At 55.6% G+C, this 21,211-nt stretch overlaps 1 protein-coding gene across 1 annotated transcript in view; it reads left to right on the forward strand.

Annotated features, from left to right (window-relative positions):
* Window positions 1-3,065: 3,065 nt before the first annotated feature.
* The window catches only part of STEAP3 (STEAP3 metalloreductase), a 44,551-nt gene continuing 26,405 nt past the window's right edge, over window positions 3,066-21,211 (forward strand). Inside the window, exon 1 of the mRNA XM_040645793.1 lies at window positions 3,066-3,315. The gene's annotated coding sequence lies outside the window, so the exon portion shown is untranslated. The remainder of the gene's footprint in view (window positions 3,316-21,211) is intronic.

Consider the following 21,211-nt stretch of genomic DNA (forward strand, 5'->3'; position numbering starts at 1 on the left):
TCCCCATTCGGTGGCTCTTCCTCACAAACTGTTCCCACCGTCCGTCGCTACCTCAGCTCTGGGTGGTTCCTACATGGTTTTACCCGGTGGGTCACACTGTGGCCGAGAAATTCCTCCATTTGCCCAGATCACCACCCTGAATTGCAGCCTCGTTCCCTCCCTCACGAGAGGGAGCAGCTCCTGGGGGCCCAGAGGCCTGGAGCCCCTTCCCTGGGGCTGGAAGGCCAGCCCAGCAGCACCGGATCCGGGAGGCCTGGCTCCCAGCCACCAGTGTACACAGCACACGTGGCTTCTCGGGGCCGTCTCCTCATGGTCAATTAGGGGTTTATTCTGTGAAATGATGTCCTCTGTCTTAGCCTATAAATGCTGGATCGATCCAAGAAGCTGAGAGTGCACAACGTTCTTCTCCTCTCTGGCCCAAGAAGGAGGTGAACCCAGATTCTCTTCCAGGACGCTCTTGTCTTCCTAGCCAAAGGGCTGCCCTGTCTTCAGAGAAAAGGGCAATCTCAGGAGGCTGACACCAGGGGCTTTGTAAACAGAATATTCAGCATCTCTAGGCCCAGACAGCCAGCAGAGCGTGTACCGGGCACTTCCTCTGTCCCAGCACCACGCTGGCTCTGGGGCAGGTGAGCAAGGGTAGCAGAGGTGGTGAAGAGCCATGGGGGAAGCTTCCCAGAGATGCTGAAGGAGGTAGGGTAAGTATGGGGTACATTCACTCAACTGTGTGCCAGGCCCTGCTCTGGGCACTGGGAATACAGAAGCGAACGACGCAGAGCTAACTCCCAGCCCTGGGGGAGCCGACAGTTAATATGCAACAAAAGGGAAAAGTGTGTAGGAAAGAAACGCCTTTAAAAAGCAGAAAAGAAATAGGACATAGGTACCTGGATGAGGGATGGGGGATGATGGGGTGGGTCTCCCAGAGATGACGATATTTCAGCAAGGACCCGAAGGAGAAGGGAAGGCCACAGGGACGCCGAGGGCCCAGGCAGAGGGAAACAGCAAGGGCTGTGGCCTGAGGACCCTGCCTAATCTATATGAGGGAAAGAGAGGAGGCCAGCAGGGGAGGATGGGGCGGGAGGGGGGTGGAGAGGAGAAGTAACACGATCTACCAAACATCTTGAGAGGACGCCTCTGACTGCCCTGCCCTTGGCCCGATCAGACATGAGGCTGGCACACAGATGCTGTTTAGCCAATGTCAACGCACTGTCCTCCCCCTAGATCAGGACAGAGCTCCTCTGCTTCCAAAAGCCTGGCCCTCAAAGGATTCAGGAAACATTTCCTGAGCCCTCTCCCACACCAGACCCCATGCCAGATAGGCTTCTCCCAATCCTGGGGGACAACAGACCAGCAAAGCGACAAGGCCAATGGAGTACGTGGTGCTCTGTCCACTTAAGTTCTTGGCCTTCAGCAGGGCATTCAGCGATCTCCCTCCCTGTCTCCTTCGGGCCCCTGGATGTTCTCTTGCAGAAGTTCATGCTCCCCTTAGGACGTTCCTCCCTCTATAGTCAGGCCAGCCTTCATCTCTCTCTCTGCATCTCATGGGGAGCCCCACAAAGAGGCCCAGCAGGTCTCTCTGGAAGGATGCTAGATGGATCCAAGGGTCCTTTCAAGAAGGCTGGAAGACCTCTCAGTGCCTCCATTTCTCAAGCTCAGTCTCCTTGTGCTGCTCGCTAGCATTGCAGGAAGGATGCTCAGAGATCACCATCAGCCAGAGATATTTAAAGAGCACCCAGTGTGGTGGGGGGCACCCAAGGGTGCTAGCAACTAGTTCTTGTCTTCCTAAAATTTACAACCCACTGCAGCAGCAACCCATCATCCAAGGGCAGGGACCAGGCATTGGGCACCTGGGACCCTGACCCGTGGAACGTTGTGTGGTATGGCAGGATTCCCTGAGTGGGGAGCTCAGAGAGGGTGTTGCCCTGGGGCAGAATGGAACAAAAGGAAGTAGGAGAGGAGCTGGGCCTTGGGGCCTGGCAGCAGAGAGCTGGGGACAGAGGGTATTCTAGGCAGGAGGAAACCTGTGGAGGTGAGCAAGCATAGGGTTCATGGGTGGATCTCAGGGGGGCAGGGTAGGAGTGGGGAGAAGAGACCCTCCACAGCAGCAACCCCACCACCACGGGACAAGGTCAGAACTCTGCCTCCTCACCCCCTATTGTGCTCTTTGGGGTCCATTTGTAGGGCCCAGTCCCCTGAGTCTGGCCTCAGGGCTCAGCTAACCCCTCCCTAGGGTTTATCTCCCCTGCCCAGCTGGGCTCCCTAGAATAGTCTGAAACTCCTCATCGGGGGCTGGTGGAATATGCCCCCCAGGCATTTCCTAGATGGAGTCCAAGGGTCTGGAAACTTCCAGTCAGTCTCCCAGAAGATGAGGGACCTTAATGCCAACGGTGGCCCACCGAACCAGAGCCCCTCCTCACCTGTAAAGGGAGGGGAAAAACTCAGCAGCACTTGCTGTGAGGTTGTAGGTGAGAAAGGGCTTCAGATGGGCACACACACTTCTAGAAAGACACCCCAAACATATTCTCACCTCACTGCTGTGCTGTGATGCCACCCGCATGGGGCAAGGAAGGGCAGCAGGCAGTGTTGGGGGCCTAGGAAATCTAGACAGGAAGGCAAGCTCCATTGTCCCCAGCAGCTCTTCCCAAGAGCCCTCCACCAGCTCCCAGGCCTCCAACCTGAGAATTATGGGCAAGGATCAAAGGTTTACCCGATGCGTGGACAAGGGACAGAAAGTAGCAGGACCATAGTGCCAGGGATGCTGCCTTGTTGAGAAGGGGCCTCTGTTGCCTGCTGCTCCTGCCGCAGAAAAGAAGGAAGCAGTATCCAGTCTGACACCTTGGCCTCTTAACCATCCGTGCAAACCGGACCTACCGCTTACCCTTGGTGATAAAATGGCAGTGGATTTGAGGTTGTCCCTCAGATTAAGGAAGTCACCCTGGCCTCCACGCCCTCATTGTCCCAGCTAAGTGGCGGGCCCAGAGTTCTGCACACTTCAACCCGGGTTGGAGGAGGGGACGCGGATCAGGAAGTGGGCGGGCTGGCTCTGAACGTCGGGCCGGGGGCGGAGGGTCGTCGGTCGCCGCCGCCGGGGCTGCAGGGCCAGGCGGGGATGGGGGACCCTGCAGCTCCCCGATTGCAGTCCGGGGGGAGGTGGCCGAGGCGGATAAGCTGCGGCGGGCTGGCGGGCGGCCACCTCCCCCGCAGGTCCGTCCCCGCGGGCGGGCGGGGCGCGGGGAGAGGAGGAGCCTCGGGACCCGGCCACCGCCTCCAACGCGGACCTTCAGCCGCCGCCGCGGCTCTGAGCGGCGGGCCGGACTGGTGAGTGACCCCTCCGCCGCGTCGCCGTGGGGCTATGGGCTGCGCCCCGCCCGGGACCCCCACGCCACCGCCGCTCCGAGGCCCGGCGCCGCCACGGGTCTGCAGGCGACCGGGGCCGCGGGGATCGAGCCACGTGCGCCCAGCGGCAGAGAACCCGGATCCCCGGTCGCCCACTCTGCGCGCCTGCCTTCCCCGGGGACGCCGGCCGCGTGCGCGGTGCCGGGAGGCAGGGCCGGGGGCGCCCTGCGCGGGGCGGGACCAGGGAGAGCGGGCGTCTCAGACCGAGGCTGCAGCCTTGCCGACCCGCCGAGGGCACGGGTCCCGGGTCCCCGAGGCTCCGGCACGGCACGCCCGTCTCCGGGGAGGGCGGGGAGCGGGGTGGAGGGGGGGGCGGGACCTTACCGTCAGGCCTCCCAGCCGCTTGGCAGCCCCAGCAAAGCCCGCGACAAGGGCGGGGGCGCCCGACCTTGAACTGGAAGAGGCCAGGCTGACCATTGCCCGCCCCAGCCCCCCGAACTCTTGCCTGGCAAACTTAACCCTCCTGACCATTTCCCCGAAATTTGGGGTCAAGGTTGCCCACAGGGGTGTGGTTGGAACTTTGGGCACTCAGGGTAGATGAAGGGGAAGGAGCTGAGCGAATGTCGTTTTAGGGGCCAAGAGGCCGAAACCAGGGAGAAAATGCGGGCAGGTCCTGCTGGAGCCCTGGCAGAGGGCACCGAAAGGCCTCCCAGGTGTCCAGGGCCGCGTCTGAAACAGGCTCCAGAAGTGGGGTTCTGGAAATAGCCCCAGGGAAGTATTTCTGTCCATCGGAGTGCAGTGATGATATAATTAATAGCAGACATTTATTGTGCATTTATCTGTGCCAGGCAGCTTGCTTTGCACACACTGTCCCAGTTAATCCTCAGGGCAGGAAGGCACCGCTATCGTCTCGTTACAGATGGGGAAACTGAGCCTCAGAAAGCCTGGGTATTTGGCAAAGATACACAGGTAGCAAGTTGCCGAACTAGGGAGTTGTGCCCAGATTCATGAGACTTGGGAGCCCAGAGGAGCCTGCTGGTGGGACAGACAGGACATGTTCTCAGAGGTGGTAGCCCAGAGAATGCAATGTGGGGGTCCAGGATATCCACAAGACCAAAGAATCTCACATGGGTGTCCCTTCTGTCACCTGCATGGTTTGTTAAAAATACAGATGCCTAGATCCTACCCATGGCTGGCTGAATCTGAGTCTCCGTGAGCCTTCCCCCACCCGCCGCGCCGCCCACCCCCCACACCAGCCAGGAGCACTTGGAGGGCTAAGACCGTCTTACTCATCTCTGTGCCTGTCGCTATCCCTCCTAGGCCCACAGGGATGGGGGGAGGGGGGGTGCGAGGACAGCTTGGAGCAAGTGCTTGGTCATCGTCTGATGGATAAATGGCCGTAGTGGGTCAGGGGGCATCACTAGGGTACAGAAGATTTCCTGGAGGAGGCCTTGAATGATGGGCTGGTGGCCTCAGCCAGGCAACCTGGAAGGAAGGCCTCAGAGCCGGCCAGGAGCTCAGGCCAGGCCATCTGTTCACTAGAGGGTCAGACAGCCAGTCCCAAGCCTGCTGAGTTCCCCAGGACCTGCGGGCACTCTAGGACCACAGGTGTGCCCTCTCCAGCCTAGAGATGCCAAACAGGGACATTGCTCTCCAGTTCATGTTTCCTGTCCTTGCCCCGTGGCCCTTCCCTCCTTGTGCTCATCAGAGTATTGGGCAGGGCTCCAGATAGTTAAAAAGTGAGAGTTCATGACGATAGTGCAAAGCTGCAGGGAGCTGCCTGAGGAGGTGAGGGCCCCTGGCTTCGCAGTCCGATGGAACCGGGTCGGAACCTCAGCTCTTTCCCATGTGACCTTGACCAAGTCCTCAACTCTGCACTCACTTCTTCATCTGTAAAACCTTGCTAAGGACGCTGCACCTGAAATCTCTATAAAACAGTGACAGTAACGCCCGCTGGGGGGATTAGCTGTGTGAAGGGCTGAGTTTTAGGAGTGCAATAAATTAAATATCAGAGCCCTCCCTCTTCCCCCGGGATTTGAGTGTTAATCAGCTGGGGACCTTCTAGGCTCATGGCTCTTCTAGTCTAAGCCCCTCAGTTCCCTAGAGAAGGTAGCTAAGGCAGAGAGTGGCTTCTTCTCCGTTGCAGAGCTGGCCGTGGGCCCAGGCCTCGGGGCTCCCTGCTTGTTTTCCTGGCCAATGCCTTCCAGACTGGGAGAAAAGTCTGTGTTCCTGCTGCGTTCCCTGGCCAGCCTGCAAAAGAAGCCCTCAATGGCCAGGGTGATTTTTCAGGTGCATTGGGAAGGGCCAGGGAAGCAGGCGACGCAGTGATGTCCGGGCCCCCTGAGGCTAGATCTACCCCTTCTTACCCTCCCCACCAGTGTAGTGGCTACGACTTCCTTGGCGGGGTGGGCCAGGCTGGGTCAGACGAGCACTCCATGAAATTGCTTTCTAGCATCTGGACCGAGAATGCGCCTCTTGATTCAAAACAAGGAAGCTTGCCTTTTTAAGCCGTTTTTTTTTTTTTTAAAGATTTTATTTATTTATTCGACAGAGATAGAGACAGCCAGCGAGAGAGGGATCACAAGCAGGGGGAGTGGGAGAGGAAGAAACAGGCTCATAGCGGAGGAGCCTGATGTGGGGCTCGATCCCAGAACGCCGGGATCACGCCCTGAGCTGAAGGCAGACGCTTAACCGCTGTGCCACCCAGGTGCCCCATTTTAAGCCGTTGTTAAAACTGAAGTTCAAGCTGTCTCTTTTCTTCCCTCCTGGGGGTTGGAGGGGTGTGTGCCTCTTTTTTCCACTCATATTCTGTCCTTGCCAGCCCAGCCCCAATCCAGGAGACCGCGGAGTTACGGAAGTTGGAGAGGGGAATTAAGGGGTGGGGATGGGCCACTCTAGGTGGTTTTCAACCATTCAACTACAGAATTCTCACTTCCTCCTCCTGCCGTCTGCAGCTGGGCCCGCCAGCTCTCCAGTGTAACAGGTAGGCGCTAACTGTCCTGCAGTCAGACAGTAACTCCTTCCTACCTCTCTGTCCCTCTTCCTGGGAGCCAGGTGGGATGTAAGCAAACACATTCTTAAGCCTTCCAGATCTATCAGATGAGGAAATTACAAGATACAGCCCCAAGATGATAAATGCAGTCCCAGGGAAATGTAAAGGCATTTGGGGACTGGTGGACGGGTGGTCTCCGTTCCCGGGGGACAGCAGGTCTCCCAAAGCCGGTGTGCGGGGTGTCTGTGCTGGATGACCCTTGACTGTAACATCTGCTGTTTGTGGTATGGCCGTCAGGCTGTGGGGTGGGTGGGGTCGGGAGGTGCCAGCGTGCCCGGCAGCCGGGGTGAGGGTCATTCAGGGAATCATTCAGGGAACACAGCGGGAGGGGTTGGGTGTGACATGGGCCCTACGGATGCAGCGTGCGCCAAGATAGGGTGACCCACCGCATCGCTAAGGTGGCCTTTTGGAATGCGAGGGGCCTGAGCTGGGGCACGGTGACCAGCCAGGCCTCTACGTGGGCCATGGTGGGCCAGGGTGGGGAAGCTGGTCACCACTGTCCAGTGAATCAGCCCCGACGAGAGGTGGGCCGAGAGGTGGAACAAGGCCCCCCCAGTGGTTGGTCGCTGCAGGTGGCTTCAGGCTGGCCAGGAATAAGGCGGTGCCCGGAACTGGAAGGGAAAGAAGAGAACTTGTGCTGGGCGGGGCAGCCAAGGATTGTGTTAGGAGTTAGGGACTTCTATCCAGGAAAGCCCTGCCCTCCCGGTGTTCCTGGATTGGAGGGCTGACAATAATCTGTTGTGTGTCGCCTGTTGGGCCTGCCTGTCCTCCTGTAACCTTTGCTACAGTTCTTCTTGAATGTTCTGATCTAGCATGGCTGTGTGTGGCGAAGGGAGGGGAGGAGCTCAGTGCACAGCTGAGGGCTCATTGAAAACCCCAGAACACGGGGGATCACAGCCGACCTGGACATGGGCGCACCCCTGTCCACTCATACCTGGAGGGTTCGCTTTCATGAGAAAGGGTGAAGTCCTGGGACGCCTGGGTGGCTCAGTCAGTTAAGCGGCTGCCTTCAGCTCAGATCATGATCTCAGGGTCCTGGGATCGAGCCCCAGGGCTCCCTGCTCAGCTGGGAGCCTGCTTCTCCCTCTCTCTCTGCCTGCCACTCCCCCTGCTTGTGCACATTCTCACTGACAAATGAATAAATAAAATCTTGAAAGAAAGAAAGAAAGAAAGAAAGAAAGAAAGAAAGAAAGAAAGAAAGAAAGAAAAAGAGAAAGAAAGAAAGAGGTCCTGACAGGACAGCTTCTCCAAGGGGATGGGAGACCACCCAGAAGCTTTGATAGGGACAGAGAATGCTGAGTCCATCCCAGCTACTGAATCAGAGGCTCTGGGGGGCTCTGGGGCTGCCTGGAAACCTGCAGCCTAAGCTCCGCCGGGATCCCATGTCTGTTACTGTTTGAGGGCACTGTCTGAGTGCCCATGGGCCCCAGAGGCACCTACGGGTGTCCCAGTGAGCTGAATACCATGAGCAGGGCTGTGGAGATGCCTAGGGGTGCAGGGCACCAGGTCCCTGCCTTTGGGGAGCCTGTAGTCCCACTGGGAAGCTGAGTGATGATACAAAGTACCAGCCGGTAGCAGAGGGAGAAGATACCAGGACAGCAGGCAGTGAGGTGTCCACAGCAAAGCATAGCACTGTGTGAACCAAAGCGGTCCAAAGATGTGCTTTTGGCGGCTTTCAAGTTCCCTGTTTAACTGGGTCATCAGAACAGAGAAGGAAAGGCATCTGCTCGAGGTCACACTGCCCTCTATGTGCAGTGGCCTCTGCCGGCCTCAGGGGATTCAAGAGTACCACTGCCCACGGGAGGTCTCTCTCCGGCAGAAGAGACAGGACATGGGCTCAGCGGTCAGACGACCATGCAGGCCCTGTTCTGCCCCTTGTAACAACAGAGTGAACCTGCCCAGAGCCCCGTGCGGTGTATTCTGGTTCTCGAAATGCACAGGGTTACTCAAAACTACCATTTTCTGAGATCACCGGTTTTCAAACAAGCTGAAAACAGTTGAATATACTTGTCCTAAGACTGGACATGGTATAATTAACTTCAATGGTTTAAAAAAAGCCTCCAAACCTCTGGCCTCCCTTTGGGCTGCCAGCGTGGCCTCCAGGGTCACTAGAAAAGCTGTCGGCAGCAGGCAGGCACACGCCCATCCAGGCTTCGCCCTCGTGACAGGGTTGTCTTCTGTCTGTGGGTCCTCCTGTCTGTCTTTCTCCTTACTGTGGGCACTGACTAGCAAATAAAGACGACCACAAAGCCTTTGTTGGCACAAAAATGCCGGGCAAATGATCACGAAGCCGATGACAGCCACGGTGATTGCAATAAATCGCCCCCACAGCCATTGATAAATTGCCACTTTCTGCAGCCATTATGTTTGGTATTGTAACCCGAAGAGTAAACACACCTCTCTCTCTCTCTCTCCCTTTCTCTTTCTCTCTCTCTCTCTCTCTCTCACACACACACACACACACACACACACACACACACACGTGGGGAGGCAGCCTCTGCCCTGCCCTGGATGACATTTATTCACTTTATGCGTCCTGGGTTTTGCTGGCTGTCCTGCCTCCGTTCCTGGGAGTCTGAGCCACTCATTAGCACCAGTGAGGTTTCCTCCCCAAACAGGAAGTGTCAACCAGAACGGCTCTCTGTAACCGAGCATCAGTCACTGCTCCCGGTCCAGCAGCCGGTCCCTGGGGCCAGAAGCTAGAGTGTAGGCTGAGGGGGCAGCAGCCCAGCTACCCACGCCTGGCGGGTTCCCTCGCTTCTGAGGGTCAGCCTGAGCCCTGACTTCAAAGACAGAGTCAGGCTGCCCACACATCAGAGGGAGCCCCGAGCAAGACGCAGAGGCCGGGATCACATTGGGGTTGTCGAGGGGACTCATGCTTCAGACGCTGGCGTCGGCCAGATGTCACAGCAGCCCGCCGTCGGTAAGTCTGGGGAGGGCACAGATCCATGACAGCCCCGGTGGGGGGGCGTGTGAGCCTCTCCCACCAATGCCGCCATCCCCTGGCCTGCTTCCATGCGCCCCAGCATCTCGGGGAGTCCGAAGAACTAGAGCGTCATGGCCGGGGTGCAGGCACCCCTACTTTGGAACTGGCAGCAAAAAGCGCGGTGTAATGGAGTGCTTGCCAAAGTAAAGTGGGAAATATGATCATCTGTACGTTAAGTCGGGAACCTTTTGCAAAGTAAAGGGTTCGAGGATTTATGGCACATGGTGCTTTCGGTGAGTGAGAGCAACGGCTTTGTGGGTTCTGGTGTATTAAAAAAAAAGATGTTAATGTTTACAATGCAGGTCTGTGGAAGGCTGGACCATTGGGAATTGTAAATTTTACTTATTGGTCACCATTTCTGGGTTGGTGTAGCACAGACCTGCTGCTGTAAGTAATCGAACCGGATTTTTCTAGAATGATTAAAAAATGTAGATGTTTGTAAAGAGCCCTATAAATTATTCATTCACTGTATTTTGCAAAGTGGTGTAGTGCTAGACCTCTCTTTTCTGTCCTGCTACACTTGCATGTGTGGGTACTTGTGTGTGCGTCGGCTTGTGTGTGTTTGTGTGTTTGCCCAAGCTTTTTGTGTTCTCTTTTGTAGGAATTCTTCCTTTCTTTTAAAAACATAATGATTTTTTTATGATGTCTAAATAACGATTCCAGGCAGTATTACAAGAAATATAACAGTAAAATGTTTGTAAGAGTCCATCAGAAAGGGAAAATGCCCACAGAGAAAATAGAAATGCACCAATTAAGATGTGTGTGGCTGTAACCCAGCTTTTAAACCCAGATTTGAGACTGGCATCCTCTATCCTGTCCCCCCTCAGGTCAGCCTGTGAGGGATCAGAGGGCTGAGTGCATGGACTCCAATGGAACCTTCCTCTTGCCCCCTGAACCCTCAGCCGGAGATAGGGTGGGCCTGGGACCCGTGCTGCTGTGGTTTGGAATCTAGGATAGAGGGCGGCCCCGGATTTGCAGAAATAGCTGAGAACGAGAGGCTGGAAAGTTTGAGTTTGGGCGGCTCAGCAGGGCCGAGGGAAAGCGGGGCAGAGGGGAGCAGACCACCCCAGAGCCGCATGTGACCAGGTGACCGGCTATTACTCATACCCACAGCAACGAGCTGCCCGCCCTCAGCACCCTGGAGGCAGCTGGAATGCTGGAACCGGATGGGACTAGGGCCAGAGCCAACTTGGGGACCTTATGGAAGTCCTAACTGGACCTCAGTTTTCTCATCTGTAAAATGGAAGTAACGATAGCTTTCCCCAGGTCACATCCCGAGCGTGCAAGTCCACGGTCAGGATCTCCATAGTGTGAGTCTGGCCACGCCTCCCAGTCACTGCTCTTCGAAGACTGCGCATGTGCCACCGGTCAGGCACTGTCTAGGTGCTGGGATGTGGCCGCCCAGCTGCCCCTGTAGGAGGGCGGACCTCGCAGCCCCGGGGAGACCCAGAATTTCTACACGATGTGGCTTTAGGGGCAGTCGTTTGGAGGGAAGGGGGAACCAGGGGACTTCCTTTAAGCTGCTTCTCTTTGCATAGCCAGTAGCCAGCTTTTTACTTGAATTGTTTCTTTCAGATTCATACAACGGGAAAGGTTTTACAGAAGCTGTTATTCCTTTTATGGGCCTGGGAAATGTGAATTATTTATATCAAAGAGTATTGGTTTTAATGTCAACAGTAGCACCTGGGGCGGGGTGATGGAGACTAGGGGGGGTCAGGGACCTCACCACCATCCACCCCTTGGACCTCTAAGAGAAAGTACCCACCATTTTATGCTGGTCCCATCCTGGTACCTGTGCTGCCGAGTCCAGAGGACCGGGGTGGGGGTGGTGGGGTTAAGTCTGTCTCGAAGAAGAAGTACTATGAGGGCTTCACAGAAAAGGTAGCCTTTCTGCGGGACCTTGAATTTTATCATTTGGGGGGAAGGGGCCTTCCAGGCAAAAAGATTAATTCTGTGTCCAGAGCAGAAAAAAGCATGCGGTCTGGGTGTTATGGCCACAACGGGGCCTCATGGACCATTTCAGATGGTTGTCCCCCCCCAGCCCCCCCCCCCCGAGTTCAGAAGACCACAAGCCCTGGAGCCATTGACCCAGGATCCCTGAAGCCCTCCTCCGTGGGTACCCACATAGCAGGCTGTACCCTGATAGGTATCACAGCTGGTGTTTGATTTTCCACTTTGGCCAGAGCTGCATGAGTCTCTGTGTTTTTCTGTTTATTTTCAGTGTTTAAACTCATCTGTGCATAAATCTTCTGTGTGATTAAGTGTATCAAATAGTGAAATGCCTGGCCAGGTCTAACAACACAATCAGGCTGTGGGGTAGGGTTTAGAAAGTCCTAGTAGTGTTTAATCACCACCGAGTGTAAGAGGGCCCATTAAGTTCTGAGGAGAACAGCCAGGACTCCTAAGTACGCTCTGCCCTTAGGCACAGAAACTAGCCATTAAGTCGTTCAAGCCACAACCATTCACTGAGCACCTAGTCAGTGCCAGGCCCCAGGCTAGGTGCTTCCAACACAGAAATGAGTACTAAGTGGCCCGTGTAGACAGAAGAGCAATCCAGCGTGTGCTGTCAATGGTCACATGCCAAATGCAAAGTGAGGCCAGGAGTGTAAGATCCCCTCTGTTTTAAGGGTCTGGGAGGAAGTCAGGAGGTCTCCCAGGGCTGCCGGGACCAGCCTTTTGAACTCTAAGGGATTCTTGCAAAAGTCAGAGAGGTCTGCATGGAGCTAGCCCATGGCGTGTGGGTGGGAAGTCAGTACATGACCCTACCCACACAGATCATTTGGAGAGTAGAGGCTGACTTCCAGTGTCCCTCGGAGGCCAGAGGAAGATGCTACGGAGGGTCTGGGAGGGCCTCTCAGAGGCTTCTTTGAAAAAGCGGCCCATCGGCTAGGCAAGGCAGGGGAAGCATGCATCCCCAACCAGGCCCAGGAACCAGGCCAGTGAGGCAGGCTGAGTTCCTTGGCAAAAGCCCCTGGAGCTGCCCTGGTTTGTCTTGGCTGCTTCTGCCCCTTTCTCTGCCTCCATACCTTCTGCCCAGGAATAGGGGGCTCTGATCCCTGATTCTGCAATCCTACACCATGGCGAGGGGAGGGGGGTCAGAGGCCGCCACAGCCCATGAGACCCATCTGGCCCTGGGCTTTGTGGCTGCAGGTGTCCCTGGAAAGCAAGAAGGCACCCAAGCACAGACGCTGAGACTGCAGATTCAGCAGCCGCCGCCTGATAGCCTCCAGCCTGGCTGGATTAACCAGCCCATAGGGAGCTGGCTGCCCCCACATGCCAGCGCCCTGACCTCGCTGGGTAGAGATAAGCCACTCCCTGGCTCCCACAGCGCCTGGGCATGCCCTTGTGCAAGCACTCTTCTCACCGCAGGCTGTAGCTGGCCTTTCCCCAAAGAGCCCCCAGAGGATAGACCATCTTCTGGCTACCCGCCAGAACACCTACTGGGTACATAGTAGGTATTCAGGGAATAGCAAATGAGGAAATATTTCAGGATTGGTAGGACCAACTGTTGCATAACATTGCACAGGGTGTGAACGGCACAACTCCAGAGGTTACTATTCACGTGGATTACAATGTGGATGGTGACCCCTGGGATTGTGCAGCGTGAGGACCCTAAGGGCTCCAGCATCTTCCTTGCTTCAAGCTGCTAGCCTTGGTGCTGACCGTGGGGACTTCCCTTTTCCCCCTCCTAACCAGCACTGACCACCATCCTGCCTCTGTGCTGGCCATGGGTGGTAATGAATTGGTCCCGTGAGCACTTGCTGTCACCTGGTGGTAGTGGAAGAGCCCCAGATGCCGAGTCAGGCCATCTGAATTCTTGGCCATCCAGGAAACTCAGTCCTCCTGGAAGATGACCCCAGTCAGGGGGTTGGGGGCTCCCGGGTTCCCAGTATCTGTATGGGGACAGCCCAGTGCTGCCCCTCTCTTTTCCCTCAGGCTGCAGTGGGTCTGGTGACCTTTGGGGGGGGGCATGGGAGCACCTAGTGGAGAGTTTGCCTCACCAGCTCAGGGATTAATGTTGCCATGGCCCTGACCCCCTTCTCCCCAGAAGGACCCAGCTCTGGCCGGCCAAGGGGTATGCAGGGATGGGGCACATGCACCTGATCCCCAGGACTGAGAGGAGCATAGGGAGAGAGCACTGATACTAGGGGCCCTGGAGGGCAGGGAAGGCAGGGAGGAGGCAGGCGAGGAGCTGGGCCTGACTGTAAAAACCCAGGAAAAAAAGTCAAATCTGTGGGGCGCCTGGGTGGCTCAGTCGTTAAGCGTCTGCCTTCGGCTCAGGTCATGATCCCAGCGTTCTCGCTGTGTCTCTGTCAAATAAATAAATAAAATCTTTAAAAAAAAATTCAGCTATCAAAAAAAAAGTTGAATCTGGAGTGGTTCACCCCTCGCACAGCACCTTTTGCAAGCATCTCTTGTAGTGGTTTTCAAAGTTGGTCCTGGGAATAGCAGCATCAGAAATCGTGGGGATGGAGCCCAACAATATGTTTTTTTTTTTTAAAGATTTTATTTGTTTATTTGACAGAGAGAGAGAGAGAGATAGCCAGAGAGAGAGGGAACACAAGCAAGGGGAGTGAGAGAGGAAGAAGCAGGCACCCAGGGGAGCAGGGAGCCCGATGTGGGGCTCGATCCCAGGACCCTGGGATCATGCCCTGAGCTGAAAGCAGACGCTTAACAACTGAGCTACCCAGGCGCCCCCCAACAATATGTTTTAACAAGCCCTCCAGATGACCCCGGTGAGGCTCAGGTCTGACCTGATACGTGTCTGGTGCTAAGCTAAGTGCTGGGCTAACAAAAGTGAGTTTGACTCAGTTCCCATGCCTGAGGAGCTTAGAGTCCGGGGAGAAGGCAGACGGGAGAGACAGCAATGCTGTCAGTGGGAAACGGGCTGCTCTCGGGGCTGTGGAGGCAGAGAGGCAGCTGGTGCCGGTGTGAAGCGAGAGCTGGGCGTCCTGGTGAGGAAGGGTGGCCTGGGGACACCAGTGGCATGAGGACCGTCCCTTGTAGGGAGCCAGATGTTGGGACTAGCAGTCCTTAGAGAGCTCAGGGGGCCCACTGCCCAGTCCCAGACCACCCTGGCGCTCCACTCCTGACCACCAGCCTCTCCCTCCTATCCCCCCACCGTCCCTCTTCCGTTGCCCCCCTCTTCTTCCCACTCCCTGAACCCCAAAGAGCCGCAGGTCCCTCCCCGCAATTGCCTTGGTGGGAAATGTGTGCATGCATCCAGGCCATTATCTCAGAGCACATTTTTAGAAAATTTCAGAGTAAATTTTTCCGTTGAGCAGAGAATACCATGTATTGATTTAGGTTCATCTATTTCTGCTTTACACAGACAAAAGGTTTTTAAAAATCCTAGACAGAGAGGAAGAAAATGAAAAGGGAGGGAATTCAGGCTCAGATCGTGGCACTTTGCTGATCCCATATAATCCTTACTACGTCTCCTTTAAGTAGGGAACATTACTCTGTAGTACAGCAAAGGAAACCGAGGCTCAGAGAGGTAAAGTGACCTGCCGAGGCCACCCCGCTAATAAGTGGTAGGGCTGAAATCTGACCCCAGCTGCCTCCAAGCCTGTGTTCTCGCTGGCCTGCCTTGTAGTTTACCAAGGCGACTGAACCTGAGTAAGTCCGGAATATCCGGATGTTTCCTGAGCCCCTGTTCTGATGGCTGAACTCAGGGGAGGCAGCCTCGCCTGGCAGGACAAGCTCCCAGTGACCACGATGGCTCTCAGGGTCTGACCCTCTGCCTCATTAAGGAGGGGATGCGTTTGGTGGGGAAGGGGGAACGACTCCGAGCTGATGCCAGCAGATTCGTGGCTGTGGGCTGGTTTCCAGCTGTGTGTCCTTTTATAAACCCTCTGCCATTTGCGAGAGTAGCAGACGATGCTTCCTTTCCCCCTCTCGTCGGAACGCATCTGCCTGTTCATTGACTCATCCCAGGAGCCCGCAGGGTGGGCCTCCGACCTCAGCACCTTCCTTGCATGCACCGTAGCCCTCGATGGCTGACTGCTTGCATGGGAGGGAGCACAGACCAGGAGCTCCGTGAGCAAACGCTGCAGGGTCCACTCAGAAGCCAAGAGGACTAGCCCATGGTACCATGTCCCCTACGACAGTTGTTACTAGTGCTGACTACACACTCACTTCTAGAGGCCATGGGGCTTAGAAACTCAGATATATGAGAAACAGCCAGGGAGTAACGGACAGCCACCAGCACTGATGTCACAGAAGCCGGGCTTTAAGCTCATGAGGAGGCCTTGGACTCCCACCCGAAGCAACTTTACTCTTCATTCACGCACATCAGTAACACGCATCAGGCTGTGCTATCTCCATTTTCTTTTCTTTTGTTTTTTTTTTTTTAATTTTACTTATTTATTTGTCAGAGAGAGAGAGCACAAGCAGGGGGAGCAGCAGGCAGAGGGAGAAGCAGGCTCCCCGCTGAGCGGGGAGCCTGACGTGGGACTCGATCCCAGTACCCTGGGACCATGACCTAAGCCGAAGGCAGACGCTTAACCCACTGGGCCACCCAGGCATCCTTCAATTTCTTCTTTTTTTAAATAGCAACTTCGTTGAGCTGTAATTCACATACCATACAACCCCCGCATTTCAAGTATACAACCCAGTGGTTTTTAGTGTATTCCTGGAGTTGTGCAGCCATCCCCACAATCCAATTTAGGACCATGTCATCACCTCCAAAAAGAAACCCCGTACCAACGAGCACATTCCATCCCCCCCACCCCAGCCCCCTTCAAGGCAACCACTAATCAACTTTCTGTCTTTGTAGACTTGCCTCTCGTAGGCATTTCATATAAATGGAGTCATACAGCGTGTGGCCTTTCGTGACTGGCTTCTTTCATTTAGCATAGTGGTTCCAAGACTCAGGGTGCTGTGGCCCTGTAGCCGTGCTCCTTGCTCTTTGTGGCTGAATGATACTCTGTTGTGTGGCTGGACTATGTTTGGGTTCGTTCTCCAGTGGCGGACACTGGGTTGTCTCTGCATTCGGAGTATTACGAATAATGCTAACAGGAACGTGGGTGTACACATTCTTGTGTGGACAATGTGTTTTCAGTTCTCCTGGATATACTCCCAGGAGTGGGATCGCTGCGTCCTATAGAAACTCTCTCTTACACCTTTTGAGGAACTTCCAGACTCTTCCACAGTGGGTACACATTTTACGTTGTTGTTATGCCAATGCTGGGTGTGGGTTCCAATCAATGTGTCTACACCCTCACCAACACTTACTGTGTCTGCCTTTGTCGATTAAGCCATCCAAGTGTGCTGTGGCATGTCATGGTTTTGTTCTGTGTTTCCCTGGGGGCTTGGGACGTTGAGCATCTTTGTGTGGTCTTCCTGGTGATTTGTGTATCTTGGGAGAAACGTCGACTCAAATCCTTCGCCCATGTTTATATAGGTTATTTGTCTTTTTAATACTCAGTTGTAAGAGTTCTTTATATATTTGAGAGCAAGCCCCTTATCAGATAAATGATTTGCAAAATGTTTCTCCCATTCTGTGGGCTGTCCTTGGGCTTTCTCAGTGGTGTGTGGCCTGTATTTCTTGTCCACAGCAGGACCTGGGAGGGCTTTCAGAGGCAAGCAGGCAGAGAGCTGTGATAAATGTCCTGACCATGAGGGAGGAGTCAAACCTATGAACTTATAAAAGGGTTTTATAAAAATAAGGACAAGACCCAAGGACATCCCCTCTTGCGGTTCAGGGTGATGCCAGGGTTCTCAGGGAGGATCTGACTGCTTCTCTTGAAATATGCACTGCATTTTGGAAGGATTTTTGGTCCCCAAGGGTAAGCAGAGTAAGTTGTTGGTTTTTTTATTTTTTTGTTTTTTAAGATTTTATTTATCTATTTGACAGAGAGAGAGGCAGCGAGAGAGGGAACACAAGCAGGGGGAGTGGGAGAGGGAGAAGCAGGCCTCCCGCTGAGCAGGGAGCCCCATGTGGGGCTCGATCCCAGAACGCCGGGACCATGACCCGAGCCCAAGGCAGACGCTTAATGACTGAGCCACCCAGGCACCCTAGCAGTGTAAGTTTTGAAGCTATAAGATCCAGGATGTTTGCCTTCGTTCAGGAGTATGCATGAAACCCCTCCGATGTGCCCCGCACAGAGCTGGGTTGCAGAGTTAACAGCCGTGCAACCGAACGTGGCAGTCTCTGCCTTGTCAAAGCTGACAGGAGGGTAAAGCAGCGCAATGAACACAGGCGCCACCAGGCGAGGACTCTGAGACGTCCCCAAACACTGAGCAATGCCACGGGTGCGTGTGGCCCCCAACTGCCCCAGGAGGGAAGCTGGGCAGATAATTGGCCCGTTTGGGCTCAGGTCTCCAGGATGGGTATGGACCTCCCAGGGACTGTAAAGGATCATTCCCTGGGGCCAGGAAGAACACTTAGAACTTTAAAAAGTTTAGCCTTATCCTTTTACATTTATCTACGTTGACATACATGTTAATATATGGCTTATTCTGTGTATAACATTATACAGCACAAATTACAACGTTTTAAATATATTTAACTTATAAGTAAAAATAGTGGTAATAGGAATGTGCCCCCCCAAATTTAATTTTACTGACCAGATGAAACTTAAACAAAGTTAGAAGATAACGGTGGGCCTCGAGAGTAAGAGCTGTACCGTAGTCCCCTCTCAGTCCCTGGGGCCAGAAATGTTAGCACCAGTCGACCTCTGCATGGGAGGGGGTGGAAGGCACCCCAGCTGATCCACAAGCCACCCCTCCTCCACCCAGCTGCAAGGTGCCACAGCCAGCCACCCCACCCCACCACCACATGTGACCCCACTCTGACCCCCTTTGTGGACGGGGACTGCCCTAGCCACGTGAGACTGAAGGATTGTCCACTGCCATCCCAGAAGAGGCTGTAAGGCTGTCCGTGGCGTGACTGGCCACCATTAGTGGCCTGCCTGAGAGCGGGCGGGAGCGGGCAGGAGCGGGCAGGCCGGCCAGTGGGCCCCACATGGCTCCCAGCCACAAACACAGCCCGTGTCATGACCTTGCCAGGAAGTGGGAGGGACCAGGCAAGCCTGGGCAAACACCCAGAGAGGACTGGGACCTGTGGTTTGTGCCAGTTCCCGCACAACGGAGCGTCTATGCTGTTTTGTCTGCAGCTTGGTCCGGGGGTGGGAGGGTGGGGGCAGGCAGGTGGGCAGGTCCGTGCGCAGCCAGCAGACCCGAGCCTGCCACCCCCACTCCAGCTGTCATTTGATCCCTTCCCTCCTCCCTCCGCCAGCTCTGTAAATAGAACCACCAGGGAGCCAGAGCCCAGCCAGGATCAGTCACTGTCTCACCTTAGGGCCACGTAGACAGGCGACAGGAACTTCTCTGGCCCCACCTCCCCTCCCCCCGGGCCTCCAGGACTTGGACCACCTGACCTCCCTTCTCTGGCCTTCATGCCCACGGCAGACCTTGTGCTGGGCACTGGGAGGGCAGAATTTTGAGAGGCTGCCGCGGCCCGTGAAGCCCCTCAGAGAACAGTACGTAGACACGTACAAGTACACGCATGTGCACACGCACGCACACGCGGCGGTCAGAAAACCTGGCTCGGAGCTCTTGCACCCATTAACTCATTTCATCCTCAGAGCAACCCTTGGAGGAAAGTACAAGTAGCACCCCCATTTAAAGGAGGGGCTCTGAGGCCCAAAGGGATCCCCCCTAGTAAGTGATGCAGGGCCCTGATTTGACCCCAGGCGCCCCCACCACCCTCCACCCTCCCCTGGCCGGCTGGTGGCTCTGTCCCTGCATCAGAACTTGTAGAGGCGGGAGCTGCCCCTGGGGTGGGAAGCCTCACAAGGCAGCATTACAACCGGCATTTTCCTGTCCCGAGGACCCAATCTTGGTGGCAAGAAGCACTTAGGGGTGCTTTGTGTAGTTTCCATGCGGCCTACGACAGAAAGCAGGCCCCTAGTGTGGGACCATAAATACACTGGGAGGGGCTCGCAGGTGATCTGGTGCAGGGCTGGGTTAGAGAAGCCACCCACGGAGGCTCAGCGACACTCCGACGTCCCACTGCCAGGTGCAGGCACAGCCAGGACCAGCCCCAGGTCCCTGCAGCCCCTGCCCGCGGCTTCCCTATGCAGCAGCTGCCTCCACCCCGGCCCCCCGAGTCAGGTTCTGAGCAAAGAGCCTCAGGAGCCAGCCCCACGTAAGTCCTGCTCACCTCCACCTTGGGATGCTCAGTCTGGGGTTCAACGTGGACAAGATTCAAAGTCTGGGTGTCCCCGACTTCCTCCCTTTGGTTCAGTTTGCCGTGAGGCTGTAAACCACGGGGGGTTCTCCAAGAGCAAGCCAATGCCACACGTGCCCCGAAGCTCTCCCTGGCTTCCCCTTGGGATATGGTGTCTCCATCCCCTGTCGCTCTGTGTCCAGTCATGGGTGAACGCGTCTTATCAAACTTGTCCGCCACTGCACACGTGCGCACACACACAGTTGTAAACCATCCAAGAGTGGGGACCACGTCTTTCTCATCTTTATTCTCTTTACACTGTTCAGCACACGGTAGTTACTCCAGCGTTGGGAGTAGAGAGCAAGGGAGATGCTTCTGGCCAGGAGGGACCTCCTTGGGACCCTCTGAATTGCTAGCAGACATGGAGAAGAGGGTCTGGGAGCTCCAGGGTGGTTACTCCCCCTCCCTGTAAAGGCAAGCCTCACCCCAGGGCTGGTGTCTTCAGGTGACTGATTCAGGGATGGGGGAAGGCCCCCGTGCATCTGTCCCAGCCTTGACTGACCGCAGGGAATGCTGGAGTCCCCGTGGAGGAGTTTATATTCAACTCGGCCCAAATCCGCCACGCAGGCCACGCAGGAGCCCGAGGCCACTGGCAAAGCCCCTGTCATGACTCTCCCCACTTTCCCAGGGCTAAAGAGGGGTTGGCAGGGGCTTCTGCTTCCTTCCTTTGCCTTGTCCCTGCTACTGGTACATGCTGGCACCAATATCTGCTTACGATGACCGACCGACCCCCACCAAGTGCTGAGCTGTTTTAAGTGCTTCATATATATTGACTTATTTATTCCCACAACCTCCCCTTGAGGAAGGTGCTGTGATTGTCTCCCCTTGATCGCTGGGGAGACGGAGGCACTGACAGGCTCATAGCTACAGCTAGCGAGTGGCTGAGTCAGAATTAGAACCCAGGCAGAGCTGGGCACCGAGGGTGGCCTGCCATGGACATACGACTCCAGGTCTGCTCTCAAGGCATCATCAGGAGCCCCAGTTGCATTTGCAAAGGCTAGCGCATCACCATTCGGAAAAACATCCTTGTCCCCAGAACCAAGCAGAAAACCCTCTCCCATTTTGCAGGGAGGGACTGTCCCCATCAGAGCGTACAGTCGAGTCCCACGGGAGCAGGATGGGGTACCGGCCACGATGCATGTCCCCTGACTCTTGGAATGGACAGTCAGGGCGTCCCCTTCTACCTTGACCCCCTCTTATCAGCCACAGGGTCCCGGCTCTGCCACTTACGAGGGGATCTCTGAACAGGTCGTTTGTCTGGGCAGTAAGACTCTTGGTGAGGCTCACTGTAGAGGCTGGCAGACCTGCGTCCTGTTTTCCTTTCCCCATTACCCTCTGCGCTGCCTGCAGCAAGTTCCTCAACCTCTCTGAGCTCAGTTTCCTCCCCCTTTAAGTTGGGGAGTGTCCAGCACATGGTAGGCATGCCGCCGCCTTGTCAAATGTCCAGGTCACAGTTTTCAAAACCTTTTAAGATTGCATGATTTGTCACCTTGGAGCTGAGATCAAGACCTGCATTTGCAAGGGTGGAAGCTGGGGCCCAGAGAGGCACAGGGGCTTGTCCAAGGACACACAGCTGGTCCACGACAGAGCCGGGGCACAGCCTCCT

Source organism: Ursus maritimus, unplaced genomic scaffold (genome assembly GCF_017311325.1).
Source record: "Ursus maritimus isolate PB19 unplaced genomic scaffold, ASM1731132v1 scaffold_1, whole genome shotgun sequence".
Classification (NCBI taxonomy): Eukaryota; Metazoa; Chordata; class Mammalia; order Carnivora; family Ursidae; genus Ursus; species Ursus maritimus.